Source organism: Falco peregrinus, chromosome 1, assembly GCF_023634155.1.
Source record: "Falco peregrinus isolate bFalPer1 chromosome 1, bFalPer1.pri, whole genome shotgun sequence".
NCBI lineage: Eukaryota > Metazoa > Chordata > Aves > Falconiformes > Falconidae > Falco > Falco peregrinus.
In genome coordinates, this window is record NC_073721.1 from 96506193 (window position 1) to 96518551 (window position 12359).

The window sequence follows — 12359 nt, forward strand, 5'->3', positions numbered from 1 at the left end:
TTTTTTTTCACATGCACAAACAAATAGCCATGGTCCTATATGAAAACACAAAATTCTCCTCTGGAACACATGAAGTTACCGTCAGCAGCAGCTAAATCCCATTGTTGTTCTGGGGTTTTGTCACAATCCAGAGGAGAAAGTACTGGAGGGATGAGGAACTGTAGGTTCTGTTTTCTGTCCTGTCACTGATCTAATGTTTGACCTTCAGCAATTCATTTTACCTCTGTCTTCCCTCCCATCCTTGCTTTGTCTTTGTATATTGCAGCTGTAGACAACAGGGACTCCAGAGACTTTAGCAGATTCGTCCCAGCCATCTGAGACGCCATTTTAATGTGATCCTGTGTCTTGGCTAATTAGCTCTGCCCCTCATCAGGACTGCTGCAGCACAGAGCTGTGCTGACACACTTATACTGCTTTTTAGCTTGAGAATGGTCTCAAGGATCTTCTCACAGTATTGCATTACACAGAGTAAGCAGTACCTTCACTGCTGCCCTCCTGCAGGTCAGAGAAACCAGGCGGTTTTGGTTTGCTAGCCCTGCCTTCATCCTGGGTCATCTCCACTGGGACGTGCGTCCCTCCCCACTTCCCTTTGAACAGAAACAAACTGCTGACATCTTATGAGGAGGGGGGAAGCTCCTGGCAGGAACCCCTTCAGGCTCAAGCTACCGTCTGGTGCCACCACTTAACTTGCCTTTTCCCAATGCCTTCCCTTTGCATTTCACTCTTGTTCTCCATACCTTTGGTTTCAGAGGACTTCTCTGGTGCCCAATCTCTTTCTACCTGCCAGCTGAGGGCTTCGTGAGGACAGCACAGAGAAGATGGCTGGGGTGATACTAGCGTGACAAACCACTGCCCAGGGTCTGTGCAGCTGTGCCTCCTGGCATACATCTACACCAGGAACAGCAGCTCATGTTTTCCTCTGTCGAGGGTGGCATCCGCACAGGTGACAGCACAGGGTATTTGGTGGTTGGGGAGGTAACGCTGGCAAAGCAAGCTAGCTGGCAGGGCTGGCACCGCGCTGGTGGGGTTCCAGTGCCCTGGAGGACCCCTGTGCTCTCCTGGTAACCTCCCAGCAGCTCCTGGCCCTGCAGTCAGGAATTAAGTAGCTTTTAAAGCCAGAAGGTCTATCAAATTGAGTACCTCTGGCCTGCTGTAGAGAACCGTATAGATTTTTAGCCTGTTATCACCACATTAAACCCACACATAAGCTGCCAGTGCCACGCCGCAGGCCGGGAGCTGGCACCCCAGTGGCTCAGCCTCCCACAGCTGCCGGCACACCAGCGGGAAGCTCCGTGCCCGGGGAACCGGGCCGAGCAAGGCTGCGGGGCCCCCGTGCCTGCCAGCGCTGGGACCGCGGCGAGGCCTCGACGCTGCCGGTCCCCAGCCCCGGGGTCTGCCTCAAAACGTCCCCGGCCTCGAACCTGCGGGCGGGGACCCCGCGGGCCCGGCGCCGCTCCGGGGAGCGCGCTGAGGCCCTGCGGAGAGCTGCGGGCCCGGGGAGGGCCGCGAGGGCGGCCTCGGGGCCGTGAGGGGAGCTGCGGGCCCTGAGGGGACGCCAGAGGCCCCCAGCCGGCCCCCGGGCCCAGCGCTCGGCGGTGCCCGCCCGGCGGTGCCTGGCGCAGCGGGGCGGCCGGTGCCTGGCACCGCGCGGGGGGCGGCCGGCGGCACCGCGGCCCTCCCCGGTGAGCCCGGGCCCGCCCCGCCCCGCCCCGCCCCGGGCACGGATTGGCCCGGCCGGTGCGGCCCCCGCCCGCCGCCGTTGGCCGCAGAGGGGGAAACGGCCGCGCCGCGCCGAGCCTGGGCTGGCAGCTCCGTGCAGCTCGGCGCTGCCGCCGCCGGGACGCCCCCTCCTCCCCGCGGGAGCGCGGCCGGCCCCCCTTCGGGTAGGCTTCTGGCGGCGTGGGCTGGGGCGGGGCGGCCCCTCGGTTCGTGCTCGGCTGGGCGCGGGGCCGCGGGCCGGGGCGGGCAGGTGGGCGGTGAGCAGGCCCCGCACGCACCGCCCGCTCTCCGGCCGGCCATGGCGGCTGCGGGGGCCGCCGAGGGGCTGCTGGCCGCCCGCCGGACGGGGCTGCGCGGCGCCGGGCCCCGCGGAGGGCACCGGGCCTCCCCGCTCCCTCGGCGCGGCGCCTCCCCCCTCTCTGGTTTATTTTATTTTTATCTCGTTCCTGGCGCTCCCCCTCCGCACCGGCACCCCTCTCCCGTTCCTGGGCGCCGCCGTGTCGGGGGCGGCCGCCTGTCCGGGGCCGCTGTTCCCTTCCCCCGTCGTGCCCCCTCCCCGTCTCCGCTGGCAGCGCTCCCGTGGCCTTCTCGTCTCCCGGCCCGGCGGCGGTGACAGCGGCAGCCCGCAGCCGCGGACCGCTCCGTGGGTGCCCGGTCCCGTCCCCTGCCCGCAGCCGAAGTCCGGTGGCACGGGGCGGCTGGCCCACGCGTGGCTGCGGGCAGCGCACCGGGCGGGGTCTCGGGGGCGCGAGGGGGGTGTTACCCCGGCATCGGGAAGGTCACGGCCTCGCCGCGGGGCCCGCCGGCAAGCACGGGGCGGGGGGGTGTACCTGTGTTTTAAAAAAATGCACCAGCAAAGCAATAGCCGCATGTATTTTTCCCCCAAATTTTGGTCTTCTGAATATTTGCACTTCCTGATGGCGTTTTTCTGCACGGCTCACCCTGTGCTCCGGGCGCCTGTCAGCCTTTCAGGGGGGAGGATTGTGAAGCTCGGTGGACATAAGGAATGGTGCAAAAAGGCGGCTTTAATCGCTATTAATTATTGCAGAGAATACTTCTCATAACGTGTTTGCGTGGGGATGGTGTTAAGGACCTAAGGAAAGGTTAAAAGTACCATTACGGTGGAAGTGATTGCTTCTCAAAATTATTTCCTCTGAGGCCTGACTCGAAACAATAAGCGTAGCTTTTGATTTCTCCAGTAAACAAAGGTCATTGACTTGAATCTTGTGGCTTTCAGGTGGGACAGAATACCTTGTATCAGCTGGACAGGTGGGTCTAATGCTTGTCCTGCAAGGTGCTTTGTACAGTGCCCAACGGGCAGCGTACCTCTCTCTGCTCTGCTTTTAAATAACTGGGTTGGATAGGTCTGTAAAGCACTGCCACAGCAGCTCCGGGTTCGTTGTGGGCTGTAAAACCCGCCTGTGAAGCTGTGTAAATACTCAAGTGGTTAACCCTGCTGCACTGCATGCTATCTTGGCTATGCCATAGCTCTCGGTATCCAGTTTTGGTAGCTAGAGATATCCAGGCTAGCTTTGAAACTGGCTAACGTGCCGCGCAGACTCAGGTTCCGAGTCTTAATGAGTGTTTGCGTAGTGCTTCGTGTTTTCTCGGATGAAAGGTTTTACATAATTGGCCATTATAATTGTCTGTCACCCCTAGAGAAGAGGAGGGGGAAAAAAAAAAGGCAATGAAGGTAGGCAGTTGTTTTGGAAGTCCAAAAGTCTAAACCTGTAAATGCATGTAAGTTGTTAATGTTGTTACTGCTTAGTGTGGAGGCAGCAAAATGATGGAATAAAAAAATAATAATTTAGATCTGCTCTCCTTTTGAGCCATCCGATCAGCATTGTCTGGACAAATGACATCCTGCTTACATTTGAGCTACTTGTTCTTCAGTGCCCAGAGGAATTCCTAATGCAACTCCAGTTGCACCAGCATTGCATTTATTTCCCCCCCTTGAAATCTTAACTGGAAGCCTTTTACAGTGTTTTGATTCCTTTTTAATAAATGGCTAATCCCTTGCTGCAGGGGATGGGAGTGTTCTGAATACAGTGTTTTTGGGTCCTGAGGGGAGGGGGAAGGGAGTGCCTTGTCTTGCTTTCCAGCAGCCACCCGCCTTCCCCGGGCCTGAGTGAAAGAGCCTTATTGACTGGTTTTGAAGGTAACATACCCAATTTTCCTCTTACATGCTAAAAACCCATAAATTTGCTGTAGCACAGAGCCTTTGAGGGAAAGAAATGGAATGTCAGGGAGCCTGGGCTTCATCATGAGCAGCCTGGTAACAATGGCAGTGTCTTGGTAATTGCATTGTGCTTATCAAAATCTCCCCTTCTAATGACAAAGTTCCATTTTAATAGGTGTGAAAAGTTGTGGGATTTGATTTAATACTGGTGTCTTAAAATCATCATGCACACTCTGTATGACTAAGTTGTCTCTTATTTAATTGGAGAACGAGCAGAGGCTGAGGAGGAAGTGTGTTTCACTTGCACTAGACACTCTTTAAACTTAGATAAAGATGGTGAAAAAGTGAGAGTGGCTTATCAGGTGCTAAGCTGCAACTCTGTTTTCTTATAGGCATATAACATAAGTTTCTATATCCATCAAAATCGGAAACTCAACTTGTGCCGTGGGTGTATACCACGGTGTTGGTGAGCTCTTGGCCGGCTTGAATAGCAGTGAGAGTGTGTGTTCATAGAGACTGTCTTCTGGTTCCTGTGCCAGAAAGGCCTATGGTTTTGGGGTACAGAGGTACTAAGTTTGATTTCTGGTGGTGAGAAGTTGACTGCTGTGTAGTAGATGCGCAATACTACCTAGGTGCTGACTGTCCTTGAGGTTCCAGGTGTCAACACATTCGTCTTAACGTGTTATTTTTACTTTTGCTGCCCTGTAGCATAACAAAACAAGCAAATCTGTATAATACTCAAACACTGGTTGCTTTATTACCAGCAGATATGGCATGTTTTAGTATTCCAGTTGTAGTTTTGATACCTGGTTTCAGAGAAGATAGGAGCTTTTCTTCTATGTGGTAGTTGACTCTAAGGAAAACATAGGGCTAGTCCTAAGCCTGTGATTAAAGATAATGTAGCTTTGGAAGTACGCATCTCTCTTGTCCTTGTCTGCTGCTTTTTTTGGCTTTTCTGGATTACTTGGTCATCAGATGCATTACTAGGTGTTCCTGTCTGTACATTTAAGCTTTTGAAGGAGATCTTAACTTCAGTGAAAGTTGCTGGTTAGAGATCGGCTTCCAAGCTTTGTAAGCTCTGCAGTAAGGAGGGCACAGGAATGCTGCTTTGGTATGTGTGGCTGTTTGGTTTTTATTTGTACCATATTTCACTGGTTTTGTTCTCTAAGCTATTTTGATTCCATTAACTTATTAAACTTAAAATCTGTTCAAGTCAGTGTGACAGATGTTTTTTAATGTATGAATGTTGTCCTCCTTTTAATGTCCTTTTTATTTCTACCCCTAAAATGTGAATTGGGATAATTGCCCATAGTGTGGATTTTGGCTGTAGCTGTGGGATTTGTATTTGGAATTTGTGTTTGTAGTTGTGGAATTTGTGTTTATTCCCAAATATCTTTTCTTTATTGCCTTGTTGTTGAAGGGGAATATCTGCTGGATCTCTTGTTAATCCTGCTGTTGTAGTCTTCTGTCTAGAGCATAACTGGAGATGTATTCACAGCTTTAGGCATGCTGGTTGTTTTAAATCTAGTTATTTTGGGTATCAAACGCAGAGAAATCACAGCAGGGCTAGCGGGTATAGATGTAGAGTGGGCTTGTGCAACTTGCATCGATGATACTTGCTTGGACAGCTAGTTCATGATAAAAGGGAGGTGTCTGCAGTGTTGTTGCAATGGCTATCAGAGGCAGATGGGTTAAATATAGCTCAGGTATGCCTAAACATGCTGCAGCTGCACCTCCTGTTGCAGTACAGAGGTAATATGAATGTTTACATAGATCACCTTCCTACACATCAGAGGTTCAACTACCTCTTTTGTAGTCAGTTTGCTGCTGGGCAACCACATGACTACTTAATGCTGTTTTGAGAGTAAAAATACACTACAGAGGGACACATAAATGACTGTTAAGAAAATGTCAGTTTTTTAAAAAAAAATATTGTTCAGAAATGGCTGACTGGTATTTTGGGGTACAGAACATAGTGCTCTTTTCCATGTGGTTTAAAAAAAATATCCTGCTTTAGAAGGTGTTATGCCTGCAGTTCTTAACAAAGTAATGGCATTTAGGTAGCACAGAGGCTGAATTTCTGCCAGTTAAAATGTTGCTGTCCTAATGTGTCAGTCTGTACAGAGCTTGGAAGCTAATATACAGTGTTCTTCTGCCCTGCAGCAAAACAACTAGTGATTAAAAATTCAGCAGATATTGTGGTTCACTTAACTACTTGTTCTTGCATCATTCAGGTCATATCACACAATGTTGCTAATGTTCAATCTAGCTTTTTTTGTTCTAAGAGTGGAAATTATCTGAACTACCATGGGATTTACAGAACAGTTTTGGCAGGAACTGGGCTATGCAAAGTACATTATTCAGAACTGTTTTCATCCTTCTTCTAACTTGGAGAATCTCTTTTGATTTCTCAAATATTACTTGTTTGTGCTAGACAGGGCTTTTCTTTCTGTGGCTTTTCTCACTTTAAAAATCAAAGTGTTTTCCTTTGATTGCTTTGAGATAAATGAGACTCCCTAGTTTAGAGGGGGGAGGAAAAAAGAGCATGATAGGTGTAACTGCTTGCTTTCTTACTTGAACTCAGTATTCCATTTGGCCACAGAAATATTTTTGTATGAGAAATATCATTTTGTTTTGGGCAGGGTTTCTACTGCTTTAAGTACATCTACTTTTAATTAACACAATTTCGGTTAATAGTATTCAATCTAGTGCGTCGCTTGACATAGAGTTAAATTTTACTTTCCCCTCCCTATGTTCTTTCAGTTATGTAAGCTTGGGGTTAGTTTTGGAGCATGTACGGGTTCTGGAAACCTTTTCTGGGTTACCTGGAGCTACAAAGTAGTGTTCATGTAACAAGACTTGTAGCTTGTTTTCACTGCTTTCACCAGTTTTCTGTTTGGAAGCTGGTGCCTGTACTGCACGAGAAGCCTATAATCTGTGTGATCAGTGCAGTAACTCTGGTTTTGTTTGACCTCTCTACACGTTCTCGAGACCCATCTACTGATGCTCGCAGTAGATAGAATGCACCTAAGTGCCCCCTAAACTAGATGCATGTACATCTTTATGGATTGTGCTGTTATAAGCACAATAAAGGCAGGCTAACAACAGAGAAAAATTGCTGGGTTTGTCAGTGTCTTTGAGAGTAACTCGCTATACTGGGGCAGCTTTTGGCTTGAGTGCTGAAGAGAAACTAAATTCAGAATGTGGAACGCAGGTGGAGTATTTTGGTCAAGGGCACACACGAGGTTCAGCCATCACTCAGTGCATTGCTGCAGGTAGCTTTGAGTTGCAGTGCTTAGGAGGAGGCTGTATCTTTTTAAGTATGAAGTGACAAATCAGTAATAGGAATGGAGAAGGTGGCTTTTTGTGTTGTGTAGTATATGATGAATATGCCTGTAAATCAGGCTTTGGAGAAGTACTGGGTGAAAACTGGAGACTTCCAGTTTATGCATGTTGATTGAACTTGCAAATTGGATGGCTTTTTGTGATCTGTCAATTTGCACATCAAGAGGATGTATTTTTAGTTAAGGCAGACATTTTTCTTTGGAAAAACCTGTTTGGACTATTAAAGCCAAGGTACTCTGAGAGAACTTGTTTCAGCTAAATTGTCAGTAGTTAGGCAATTGGTTTGAAAAATGAAGTCTTAAATATGTAAACCCTCCCCCAACCTCTTTAGTGTCCTGTTTAGAAGGATGGAAAACAGGGATTCAGTTTGGGTTTTGCATATTCCTGATACCATGTATGCATGTTTCTGATATGCTATAATTGCAGAATTGATATTCAAGATAATATGTTTGTTCTCAAATTGCAAAAAATAACTTCACACGCAGCTAATTCCATCTGCTGGAAAAATAAGACCGAGGCTAACTTCATGACTTATTTGGGACCTGATTTTTGCGGTTCTAATTACTATGCATGAACTTTGGAAATTAGCATACTTTTTTGGCAAACCTAAGCGGCAGCCATTTACTCGGGAATTTTATTAACTTTAAACATAGCTAGCAACTCCTAAGCTACTTCTGGTTCATTTTCTGGTTTTGGTGTTTTTACAAGCTTTGATTTAGTAAGCTTCAGTAACTTTTTTTCATCCTTGCAATGACTTTATATGTTACAGCAGCTTGCTGCTGTTTCCAGTAACTTTTCAGCCTGCAATCCAGTGCAAAATTATTTCTGTCATTCAAATAAAAAAGTGTTGAAACCAAATTCTCTTCAAATGAATGCTAAACCAGTAAAATTAGAAGTTAGGTTTTGGTTGCTCTTCTGTAGTGTGAGAAGAGCGCTTGAGCAGATGTAAGCGTAGATGGTTTTTAAAAAAGTAACCTTGGGGAAACTGGGGCATGTCAAGTCTGGTCCTAGTTCTGCTAAAAGCTGGTTTCATGATGTGAATTCTTAAGCTCCAAAGAGTTTGGATATAAAATAATCGTTGCAGATAGCAGCTACTAAATGTTCTTTCTTATTAAAGGCTGGGTTTTGACACATTTTCAGATTCTCAAGGTGTCTAGCAATGCCTTTTCCACTTGGTTTGCTTTTCTTTTTGTAGCCTCCTACTTTCACTGATTTTGCTGGTTGGCAGTGATGAGAGGCATATAACCTGTAAAATATTAAAATGGTCGGAATTTTATAGTAAAAAATAGTCTGCTTTATTGGAATGTTGTTATTTACTGGCTAATTCCCTTTTGGATGCAGTAGACTGGATTAATTTTAAAATCTGAACTATTCTTTCTGTGTTACAGTCTTAGCTCACTTTCTGTCCCATTAGAAACTTCCTATTTTGATATGTGCAATTGCAGTCCTGTGTCTTTGTCCCTCTCTCCTCCTCTCTCTTAAGAATGCAGTTTCTTCCTTGGGATGAACAGGGTTATATTGCTAGGCTCTTTAATTCCCCTCTAATTGGAAGAAAGCCAAGCATAAAATCTTTTTAATAAGTCACTCTAGAGATTTCTTTGTACATGCTATTATTTTCTTTGCATGCTAAAATCTCTGAAAAGACTTTTTTTCTTCCTCCCCCCCAGTCTAGACCAGGCATAATTATGTTCGTGTGTATGTGTAGGCTTGGGTGTTGCCACTATGCAGCCCAGCAAGCAATTTGAAGTCCTTGGGCTGTTTAAGACCAAAATTTCTTGTAGCATCAAAGGCAGCAGCTATCCCTCTGCATCTGGGTAGGTGAAATAATGTTCAGTTGTATCTAAACTTCAAAGAGTAACTCGCAGCTTGTGCCTGTGGTTTGGTTTTCTGTAATGTGTCATACTGGAGGCTGTATTTTTTAAAAAGACTTTGGACACTGGGTTCAAACAGGACTTGGTGTGTGTCGACTGGTAGTAGCTGGTGTTGAACTGGGGTTTGTGTTCACCAGCTCACATGCTTCCAGAGGCAAACCAGTTCCCTTTTGATTTATGAAGGTCTTCACTGAGGTCTTTGTTCTGAACTTTGCCTTACCTAAGTCATCATTGCAAAGCGTAAAAACCCTTCCCCATCATGAAGCCTCTGCTTTGGCATTGAGACTGTAGTCTTAATTTATTTATGCCTTCAAAGCTTTTGTGCTTCTCCTGTCCTGACTCCTGAGGTTGAGAGAAGCTCCCTGTAAACATACATGCAAAGCTACCCCTTATTCTCCTGCTGTTAGACAGCTCTTGCTTTGGTATCGTACTGCCTGTCACACTGACTGAGACTTTTCTCATTCATTTGCCTTCCTGACCACCTGCATGCATCCTTGTTCTGGTGAGATTTTTTTTTTTGTCCCTGCGTAGGACGTTTGCACCCCAGGCCATCCACTGCTGCACAGTTGGGGCATGCAAGGCATGGTAGCTTGAGACAAAGGTCAGGGACTTGGGAAGTGAACTCCAAAAAATACCCTTAAGGAAAGCTTGTCCTCTGGAACTGGTTTTCTAAATCTTGCATTTAACCATCAGGGCACCACAGCTTGCCATTGAGTGTGGGCCAGACTTGGTTTCTTGCCTATTTTTTTATTTAATTTCCTTTCTAAGGAAGGATGGCACTCTACTCTTGTGTTTTTTTTAATGAGTTAACTTTTATCTTAATAAACACATGAATGAAGTCATGCAAAGAGCACTTGTTTATGCATCTGAAATCTAAGTAAATCTGCTACCACTTCTGAAATTTGGGCTGTGGGAGGATTGCTGGTAGCAATGAATCCATCTTCCATGGTGTTAAGAAAAAAATCCCTGTGTTTCTCTTAGAATGCATATGGATTATTTTTTTTTTTGCTGCAGTAGGACTGCAGATGTAGTCACATCAAAATAACTTGATTTGAATTGGTCTTGCAGCACAAGCAGTTGGAGATGTGGCTTTGCTACAAGTTACTGGGAATTCTCTTTCAGTGCAGCTTTACAGCCCATACTGCGGATGGGAGCTCCGAGCAGTTTGAGTCGCACTCCCTCTGCAGATAGTGCATGGGATGCCACCAACAGTGGACTCAACCAGTTTTCCTAATGATTGCTTTGTTAGGCTTTAGCAGCTTGTGGTATTGTTAAAATGGTGCCTGCTGATGTGTCAGCTGTATGCTTCAGTGTAAGTTGTAGGACAAATAGTAGTAGTTCGTGTATGTTTGTAGCAAATGTCTCTGCAGTGTACTGTATACTCTTCTTAAAAGTCTTCTTTCTTCCCGTTTTCCCTCTTTTGGATCGGTAAATATAGCCAGTGAGGAAACGGTTCTGTATGGATTTTGGGACGTTAACACAGCTTCATCCCTGGCCTGACTGGATCCAAAGAAGGGAAGGCACCAGAGCATCCTGCAGGGATGGTGCATGCATCTTTGGGAAAACATCTTTCTAAGAGATTGGGAAGAACTTGACTTGGAAATCCAGGAACTTTTAAGTGTAAAACTGTTGCATCCATAGTGGAGCCATACAGAGCAAGTTTGTTGATGTTGCTAGTTGCATTAATACTGGTTGTAAGGTGGATTTTTTTAAAAAACTTTTTTTTTAGGGCTGGGGGAATCCCCCCTGTCCCCTAGCTCTTCCTTATGTTACCTGGGTCACAGCACACCAGCAAGGAGTTGCTTATCAGGTGGCTGTCCAGACAGAACAAGAGTCTGTCAGGCTGCTTTCCATTTGAAAAAAAACTAGCGATATTTTTTTTAAAATAAGTAAATGTAGAAGCCTGTGGTCACAGATAGAGAAACTTTACTGGGGTGTACATGAGGCAGAGGCTGATGGAGAAGATGTGTCTTTAATTAGACCAGCTGGTATTGCTGGGGTGGAGGGGAGGATGAGTGAACTTTTGGGCATGAATAAATGTCAGCTTATTTTATCAGAATTGCAGTTTGGAAGCATGGATTTACTGTGAGTTGCCATTTGGCTTTGGGGTTTCTGAGGCCTTTCTACATATTCCCTATTAGCTGCTGTTATGGAAGAAGCTGTGTACAGGGCTTTACAAACATGACACTCTTTAAGGGAAGGTAGGTGCAAATGGCTCAGGTAAAATGAACCAACGTTTTCAGGGTGGAATCACTAAAGCTAGACAGTGCCAGCAAAGGATACCTGTGTCCCGAGTTTAGTATATTCACAGTGGCTGTACTGAGGAGGATTAGTGAAAGATGCTTAAAGCTAGCAGGAACAGCAATGCTTTTCTTCTCTGACAAGTGGTGTGCTTTTAGTGGAATAGCTGAATGCAGGCATGTTAAGCTTAATATATGCGTGTGTGGGTACCTGAGAAAACATCCCATTAAGTAAGCCAGTAACTTCCTTCTGAGGAGATGCCGAGAATATCACCTTTGCTGCCAGTCAGGGCCAAGCCAGGCTTGTTAGCAGCTTGTAAGTGACAGCCCTACTTTGCTTTGTTGGTATTTTAAGTGATGAGGGTAGCGGAACTAGAAGGAGAGGTGATAATGTCTGTGCTGTTTTTTTCTTTTATTTTGGGGGGGGGGGGGGGGGGGAGAGGCAAGAGGAGGAGGAGATGGGACTAATTGCATACCTTCCAATTCCAGTTACTTCATTACTGAATAATCACTGGAGCAGCCCTGCGATCTGCTCTGACAGCAGATAAGTGGTGTGGCTTGCAGCACTTTAATCTAAACAAAGTTTAAGTGCTTTTTCCTTTTTTCCCTGGAGTGAAACTGCAATTTTGTTATGTGAATGTTAGCGAGGACAAAGTTGTTTTTGCAGCTGTCACGATGCTTCTCTGGGCTTTGTGCATGTTAGAGGTGTGTCCCCAGTGTGTGTAGCAAAAATATCCTAAAATACTGCATAAAACTACAAAAAAAAAAAGTAAAAATACTGAAAGTGAAATACTTACCTGGCAGCTTTGGTTGAAGGCTCTCCAAGTAGTTTGTCAGGTGAAGATCTGTTTAGCTTTGACATTGGATGTCTCAAAGGGTTTAGATATAAACCAATGAACATTTAGATTATATTTCCTTTCCATAGTGATATGTGTTAATTAGTTTCTGTCTGCATTAGGCCCTGAATAGTGAAGTAAAACAGCCTGAGTGCTTGTCTGCTGCTTC

The 12359-nt window shown here is 46.2% G+C and overlaps 1 protein-coding gene across 3 annotated transcripts in view; it reads left to right on the plus strand.

The window, feature by feature from the left end:
• Positions 1-1751: 1751 nt before the first annotated feature.
• The window catches only part of FBXO34 (F-box protein 34), a 40299-nt gene continuing 29691 nt past the window's right edge, over positions 1752-12359 (plus strand). For 2 of the 3 annotated variants that reach the window (XM_055811192.1, XM_055811188.1), the window contains exon 1: positions 1752-1883. The gene's annotated coding sequence lies outside the window, so the exon portion shown is untranslated. The remainder of the gene's footprint in view (positions 1884-12359) is intronic. The other variant, XM_055811196.1, reaches the window with a different exon arrangement.